The sequence below is a fragment of the Glossina fuscipes genome, unplaced genomic scaffold, assembly GCF_014805625.2.
Source record: "Glossina fuscipes isolate IAEA_lab_2018 unplaced genomic scaffold, Yale_Gfus_2 88, whole genome shotgun sequence".
In the NCBI taxonomy this organism is placed as follows: Eukaryota; Metazoa; Arthropoda; class Insecta; order Diptera; family Glossinidae; genus Glossina; species Glossina fuscipes.
The window spans coordinates 612,684-621,723 of NW_023998442.1; positions in this window are offsets into that span (position 1 = coordinate 612,684).

A 9,040-nucleotide genomic window follows, 5' to 3' on the forward strand; every position below is an offset into this window, starting at 1 on the left:
AGGTTTTCTTGAAACGAAAATCAGATGAATTTTTCTTAGAAATTTTTAATAGTTGTTGACGACGCCATTGGAATGTAATTTAATAACTACTTGAAGTGTTTGCTCGGGGATAATACCTGACCTTGGAGGAGAATAATTAAAGGCATAACGGAATTTTTTTTTCTTTTTTTTTGTTTAAAGGAAGGCCTATGACTTTCCTATAATTTTCAGACTTCTTTCTTTTATTATGACTTCAATTTTCTTAATTTTTTCTTTACTATTATTATGGCTAAGTTTTCTTTTTATAGTTTATTCAATTCCTTCTAAATAAAAATTTAAGCCAATAAAAGCAAGATGGAAAACTTATCGGGAACTGCCAGCTATATAGAAAAAACGCACAGTTACGCATTGCCCTATAATAACAACCATGTGCACGTATTGGTTGCCAAGAAATTTGGAGAAAAGCCGCAATTTTGAAATTGCCCAATATCATTCGGAAAGGTAGCGGTACATAGTGTCAAGAAAAATAAGTATGTAGATAGTTCGATCGTATACGTGAGTTGAAAACTCTGAAGTTTTGTGAATATTTTTTGCTTTTAATTAAAAATTATATGTGAAACAATTAAGAAAATTATATTCGATGGTAACTGAATTCTTCACGCATCATTTACAAACAAATTTATTTTTGTTTTGTCGTTCCAAACTATATTTTTCCACTCTCGGGAGAAGCAAAGTTTTTCTTCTTCCGCAAATTAATTGTTCTAAGCAAAGTAACTTCCCGAGCTGTTCTTCTTGGTAAATTGGTACCTAATAAATGTCGACGAACAGTCCGAAGTGATACGATATTCCCATTCCCGCGTTCATAATCACACTCTGGCAGAATTTTTTTGTAAATTCTCTTTTTTTTAACCGTTACATTTTATCAATGCACATATTTTTCTAATTCTTTGTTTAATCTCTTGCTAATTTAAAATACAGAAATATGTGCCAGAGACAGTGGTAGGTAAAACAAGACAGAAAAGTATATTCGCTCGTGACCCAATATTTCGTGCCCATCGCCTTTATCCTAAAAAGGACAAAAAAACTAAAAGAGCTAAATTTTCATGCTCTATGATAAGGAGTAGGCGCGGCTGAGTTTTTCTATTTCCGAAATAAAAGTTTGTGTCGCATAGTGGGGTACATTATAGGCGTGTTCTTGGAAAAGTTTAAGTCACTTTTACAACATTTTTTGCAAATTTGTAGGCGATAGCTTCATTTTCGCTGACGGAAAAATGTTTACCACAAACACTACACAGTTGTGCGGACAGACAGAGGGACGGACGAACATATCAACATGTTTAGGTCCATTCCGAATTTGAAACTGACTAAGAATTTACATAATTTGTGTGGGTTTTAAAGCTTGTTTCTGCTTGTATGAAAAAAAAAAAAATTCCAAACACTATAATATTGGATAGGCCCATTTCCAATACCAACCCGCTTGCAAAAAATTCCAGCGTTTATACCAAATTTATATGAATTGAAGTCAATTGGGGTCAGGAGAGTGTTTACAACATACATTACACACCTGGACAGACGGACATGCTTCAACCAGTTTAGAATTTGATGCTGATCAAGAATATATATGATAACTGGGATCTCTGAAGCTTTCTTCTGATCGTTGCAAGTTTTTTCACAAATGAATATATTCCTTATCCTTCGGCGGAGAAATGGATTTTTCTGAAATTTCCAAATCTATACCTCACTTAAGTACATTTCGCGACATTAGGCAATCAAGGAAGGCTTGATGGACTAGGACAATTGCAGCTGCATAGAGGTTTTATGCTGTTTTCGTGAGACTTTCGAGTGAAGACTTTGTTGCAGATTCATTATGAAAGTGTTTTCCATTCTTGGCGGCAAGATCTAACCAGGGAGAGATTGTTAATTGGCCACACCTGCTTTATTGCATTTTTGATTTTTTTTTTTTGAGTTTTGAAAAAACTAAATGCAACATAAGCGTGTTTTCGATTAAAAAGCTTTAACGAAAAGCTTTCATATTTCTGTAAAGCATTTGCTCTATGTTACTAAATTTTACAAAAAATCGTTTTATTTGCGTGCAATTTTCTTTTCCTTTTTCTTTTTTTCTGTGTGCTTTCAAGAAAAATGGTTTTAAGCAGTTGAGTGAAGTATATCGAAGCAGACGCTCTTTACGTTTCTTATCGAGTAAAGACGGAGTAAGAAGGAAGCGTTAATATTGCGGCTTCTTTTCTTTTAGGGATGGGAATCACGTAAGCGTCCACATTTGTTCACACTTCTCAATAATTGAACATGTGTTTGTTTATTAACAGCTGTCGCATGTATAAAAATTGCGTCCATCTGAGCGCCCAGATTCCACAAAAAAAGTAAATAGACCGCTCAGATTCCGATACAGTATCAACGGAGAGAACGAGCTCTTGGGAGTTTTTTCAAAATTAGAGATATTTATTTACCTCAGGCGTCTACTGAAATACAACAATTTTTCTTTTATTGCTACAGGAGTGACCTGGTTATTAATTGGCATCTAATTTACGCTCCTGAAACTACGCTATCACTGAATTGAAGCATATTTTCTTCAGCATACAATAACATTACAGTTTGCAACAAGTTTTTGAATACAAAACTATCTACAGTGTTTTCTCTGAGGTATATCGGACCGATACCATCCACACAAAAACAGACCCATTATCTGAGATGTAGCAGACCGATAGCCTCCCAAGGAAAAGATTCCCGTACCATTTGATTCCCTCCATCATGATTTAATGTTTTTTAGTAAACCTAATGTGAAATTCTTCTCCTCTTGGTCAAAATACTTTCTTTTATACCCGTTATCCTAAAAAAAAAAAAGGGAAAAGGACAAACTTTTCACACTTTATAACATTTGTGGAGCGGAGGTAAGCTTACCATAAATGCTACAAAGGACAGGTGAACAGAGAAACAGGCGGACATGGTGACGTGTATTTCGAATTTGAAATTGGCCAAGAATATGTGTACCTTATGAGGTTTTGAAGGTTTCTTTCGCGCGTTACAAAATTATCGAAAAAAAAATGAAATTTTGTTATATTATACGGCATCGCCAAGAGTATACGTTCAAATTTTTGTAAATTTGTCTGCTGCGTTTTATAAGTGATAAGCAAAAAAAAAAAAAGGTTTCTTATTCCTTTTGAAAAATAGAGTTTCGTGGCATGTCCTTCGACCAATTTGGCGGGTTTACAATACCAACCTGTGTGCAAGAACTTCCAAATTCGAGGAAGATAGCTTTATTTTTGTGACCATGAGAATGTTTGCAACTGATGGACAAACGGGCATGCTTAAATTAATTCAGAATTTGATGCTGGTCAAATATGCCAGTTCCATTCTACGCGTTGCATGATACGTGTGTAAAGTTTGCTTCGTATTTTCGTCTGCACATCACTGTGATGTAAAAAGTACATAATATCATACGTAACTCAAGCTGCCTTTTTATAAATAAGAAAATTTTAATCCTAATAAAATCAATCAAAATCCTTTAACAGCGACCGCTGTGTCGTCAAGTGCTTGGTATTAATTACCGTTGCCTTAGCATAAAGTGCTGGCAACCCTAACACTTCAATTTTTTCCAGAGCACTAGCGATCAAAAAAAGTATATGAATCCTATAACGCGTCAAAATGGGGGCTTAGCTTAGATAAAAAATCTGATCGTAAACAGGGATTATTTTGTCTTTGTCTAATTTGGCAGCAAAGAGAGAGGGTACTTCCAAGTATATTCCATATATAAGACGAGACATACTGCTAGCAACATTGGCGGAGCAAAATTATTACGTACTGTCCCAAGAAAAACCAGCATAAACAAATGATATGGAAGACCGTAAGAGAGAGCAAAAGAACTGAAATGAGCACGTTTACTGTCGTTTGTACTCTATGCATCCGTAAGACTAAGCACTATGAACATCTGTGTGCAATAGAATATGTGGTTACGTGGACTTGTGTTGGTTTTGAATACTTTAAGCCTAAAGATGGAGTGTGCTATTTACTTTTACCCTATACACCCACTTTTCTAATTGATGTCATAGTTTAATATCTTTTCCAATATTAAGTTCGAAATAAGTATTCTTTTCCACTATTAAGTTCAAAATAAGTATTCTTTCCAGTATTAGTTCGAAATAAGTTTTTAGAGTTAAGCTGACGTGTTAATACTTTAACCCGAAAAATATGCTAAGAAATTCTTTACTTTGTAAACTTTGCATTGTATCTGAAAATGCACAAAATATTAGTTTGGGGAAAAAGAAATCCATTATTTTTATATGAACTTCAGGACTTTATTTAACATGCTTCGGATTGTCCGATTTGGGTCAAATATGCACCGTTTTGTTGTACGATTTGTTGCCATTTTAAAGGTAACTTCAAAATGCCTCTCTCATAGAAGTCCTGGTCTCTATTTGCAAAAAACTCTAGTAGTCGATTTTCACAATCCTCCCTAGATTCCAATTTTTTATCATTAAAGAAATTTTGCAATGCAAGAAAAAGATGATAATCGCTTGTTGCCAAGTCCGGACTGTATGGCGGATGCATTAAAACTTCCCAAACCAAGCTCCCGAAGTTTCTGGCGAGTCACTGTAGATGTGTGTGGCCTAGCGTTGTCCCGGTGGAACACCACACCTCTCCTGTTGGCTAATTCTGGCCGTTTCTGGTCAATCGCTATCTTCAAACGGTCCAGTTGTTGACAGTAGAGATCAGAATTTGGCGTTTGGCCTTATGGAAGCAACTCATAATAAATTATCCCCTTCCAGTCCCACCAAATGCATAGCAAAACCTTCCTGGCCGTTTGAGGTGCTTCACCGCTCTTTGACCACGATCGTTTTCGCACAGGGTTATCGTATGTGATCCATTTCTCATCTCCAGTCGCCATCCGTTTAAGAAATGGGTCTATCTCATTCCGTTTGGCCAAGGCTTCGCAGATGGAAATTCAATCCATCATGTTTTTTTCTGTTAATTGGTGTGGCACCCAAACATCGAGCTTCTTTTTGAAGCGCGGTGCATTTTTAACGTCAAAGATTCCTGAACGGAATCTACGAAACCAAAATTGCACATAATTGGCTGCTAGAGTATCGGAACCATAAACACCATTCACAATTTTAGCCGCCTGGCTTGCATTTTCGCCTTTGTCAAAGAAAAACTGTAAAATGTACCGAATTTTCTCTTTGTTCACTTCCATTTTTAACACGCTGTAACTCACAACAGAATGCACCAAACAAAAAACAGCAAAAGAATTTTTTTTACTGCGAAATGTCACCTTTCCAACGAGCATAAATCTGAAATTGTTTGATCGGTACTTTACGAGAAATCTGTCAGTGCAGCCATCTACCGAAAAAATAATGGATTTCTTTTTCCCCAAACTAATATCAAAAGATTATTGTGATTTATGGGTAGAACGGACCTGATAGTGTTACTCGTACGCAAACGAATCACATCTTTGCATTTGCGCAATGTTGTGCAGCTGAAGTGAGTGGTACTTAAAATCAAGATTAAGGAAGAAAGTGCAGCAAAGCCTTATAATTAAATCATATTTAAAAAATAAGATAATTAAAAGAATAAGAATGAAATATATAGAATAATGGCTCATTCAGTGCATGTGGAACGAAGCATACATGCAATGCTTAAGGACACTCCGTTCATGAATGAAAGTGATAACGCAGTGCATACTGGTGCAGAGGCCTCCAGTAGTAATCCACCATTCGCGCCGACTAATAGTCTGCCTGAACTTCGAATTTCACAATTGTGCTTTTGAGTAATGATCTTCTCTTGAAATACGTAATTTAAAACTTAAACTTTAAAATATATGTATGTGGCCGAAATGTGAAACTAGTGAATATATTACTAATAACCGCTGAAATTAAACGTGTTAAATTAATATATAACGTTGTATGCATTCAACTAACAATGTTGTATCTATTATTTGTTTATTTATTTATTTGTGTTATTTACACATGAAATTCAGCTAACATAAAATAACATCTGAAGTTAAATGGCTCTTAGAAGTAAATTTTACGCTAAAAGTTATCAATAACGATTAAAAAATATTTCAAGAAAACCAAAGAAAAGGTAAAATAATAAGGAGAACAAAATTCATGTATAAATAAACACAGAACAAAAAAGGAATATACTGTAGCATTATCAATTTATCGTATTCTACCCGTTTATCAATCATTTATAACCCAGTTATAACCTAGTTAAGATAACCCACTTTAGTTATAATCCACACTAAATGTACATTTAGTAATAACCTAGTTTAAAACTACAATTTTGCTTAAGCTAACACAACAATTTATGTATTATATAAGACATTGACCACAGCTTAGTTGAGTCAGAGTCAGAGAGTCAGAGCTAAAGTAAAGTTAATAAACGTCAATCTATCATTACATTATCTCCCCTTGAACGTCTCCTGACTAGTTTTTGTAAATTTCAGAGACCTGGCGTTCGATTTTCGCATATTTTTGAATATTTCCTGTTAATTCTTATCGTATTGTACTTGAATAAATTATTGAAACAAACCATTCGAAATTTGGCTTTGTTTCTTGGACATTTCTTGAAGTCAATTCAAAGTTTCAAAAGCTTATAGAACTAGCAAGCGGCCATGTTTTTGTCGTATGGTAGTTGAATAGAGTATTGAGACAAACCATTCTATATTTAGCTGTGTTTCTTGGAATTTTCTAGGAGTGAATTCAAAGTTTCATATTATGTAATGCAGGGTAGTCTGCCTCATTACTAAAAGCACAGTTGGCACTCCCTTCAGAACGATTTGCATATTCGCCCCTATTGCTAGCAAAAACATATTTTTTAACTGCTTTGCAAATATGAGAAACAGTATATATATCGAAAACCGCGAAATCTTGAGAAAACGATTCTTGTACGATTGCAACGCCATGGCACTCTATAAAGAACTGCTTTGAGATACCCGAAACTTCAAGATAACCTTTCCCACTACCCTTTTCGTGTGCAGTACGTAGACAGAAAGCCCTCTTCTCTCCGAAATCTCAGTTTTTAATACAACCTATCAAATTCCGTTCGCATTTGGGAAAAAGTCAATATATTACAGAAGTCAATATATTACAAATCTTAAGAATACGATTCTTGTACGATTGCAACGGCTTGGCACTCTATAAAGAACTGCTTTGAGATACCCGAAACTTCAGGATAACCTTTCCTACTACCCGTTTCATGTTCAGTACATGGATAGAAATCGCTTCGCTTTGTTTGCGTCTCTAGAGATTTTTTCTTTTAATGAATTACGTTTTTAATACAAAAATACAAATCCTCTTAGAACTCTTTTGGAAATAAGTGCGACTTCCCGTAAGACTATGTTGTAATTCATATAAGGTTTAATATATCTACATACAAAATACATAAACAAACAAGTCTGAAATTCCTTTTTTTGAATTTTCTTATATTCTACAGCACTTGTGGTACACAATATAATGAGTTTGTACGGGCCTATGTAACATACAGCAGGGCTTAAAATAGGTTCACCTTTCATTATACCGATCGATTCAGAATGATTTTGCGAACCTTGTTTATTCCCGTCTGTTTTGACTGATGTCTGTCCGACGTGATTTCCCCAAGGACGAAATCTGCTGAAAATGGCTTTAGATCGCTTCATTTTTTTGATTATTCCCCGTATAAAGCCTTATTTTGAAAAATTGTTATATACAGAAAAATTGCAATTTTCAAACTTTTTCGACAAAATTCGTTGTGAAATCGTATGTAGACATTTTTAATTGGCATGAAAGATTTGACCAGACCGGGGTAATTTTTTGAACCATTTTTCACAATAACCCTTTATTGTCTTTTTACCACAGTACACATCTAGCACAGAGACGTAAATCGTTGTTTGCATTGCAAACATGCAAAAACTCAGCTCGGCATTTAGAAGTTAACCGAGAGACAACACAGGGAAAGTGCGCAAATTTAGGAGAGTTGATATGATAGTCCAATATTGAGGTTAAGCTACAAACAACGCTTAAATTTTTGGAAAGTACTCTGAAAGGATTGAAAAGCTTGTAATTAGATCAATATTGAACAAGTTGTTGGGAAAGTAAAGTTCCTAAAGGAACGATATGGGACATTGGGGTTTATCTCTCCGAGTAATGTGGGCGAATCGATAGTACCATTTATTAGCTTAGTTAAGAAGGAAACATCAAGGATGAATTAACATTTTGTAGGTGGCGGCAAGGTTGCAAAATCAATCTACCTTCGTAACGAGGCCAGGAGACAAGCGTATCCCAGCCCAAGTTCGTAAGGACAAAGAGCAGTAACTGCTTCTGAACGGATTGTATTGAATCTACGTAGCGCCTATGCGAAAGCGACCATACAACAGATGCATATTCAAGTATTGTTCTCAATGAGCTCGTATATAGCATTTTGTAAAGTAAAGGTCGTGAAGTCCCTTAGACCACCATTTAACAAAACCAAGCAGTGACCAAGTTTTATTTAAGGAGAGATTAATATGCAAATTGAAACTAAGCTAATGGTCGAAAAAAACCCCTGAATCCATGAAAGAATCTACATTTACCATCATGAAGGCTATCCTTTGTTAACGCTGGAATATTGTACAACTAGTTGCTATTCCATATTGATATTATGTTTAGCCTGAGGGAGGGGAGTGTTAAAGTGGCAACCAAGGCCTTCTTCATAATTACGCCTGTACCATTGCTTCCATCTTATCTTTTATCTACACCTGCATTATATATGCATTACTGTTGTGCGCGTCAATCGACCTTGTAATCTTATTGACTAGTTAATATTAATTATTACTTTATTAATTATTATTTAAAATTCAGGATCGTTTTAAGTTATCTATAAATATATTCTTGGTCGGCTGAATTTCCTATTGACTATTAATCTGTATAGCGATGCTAAAGGCTTCTTAGCGTCAAAAGTTGAAGTGGAAAGTGAGAAACTTCTTCAATTGAGTCAGTCACATATCAAGTTGATAATGAACCTATATGCCAGAAGCATACAATTAGGTCAGTCAAAGAATTTACGTAAAAATGATAATGGATCAAATGTAAAA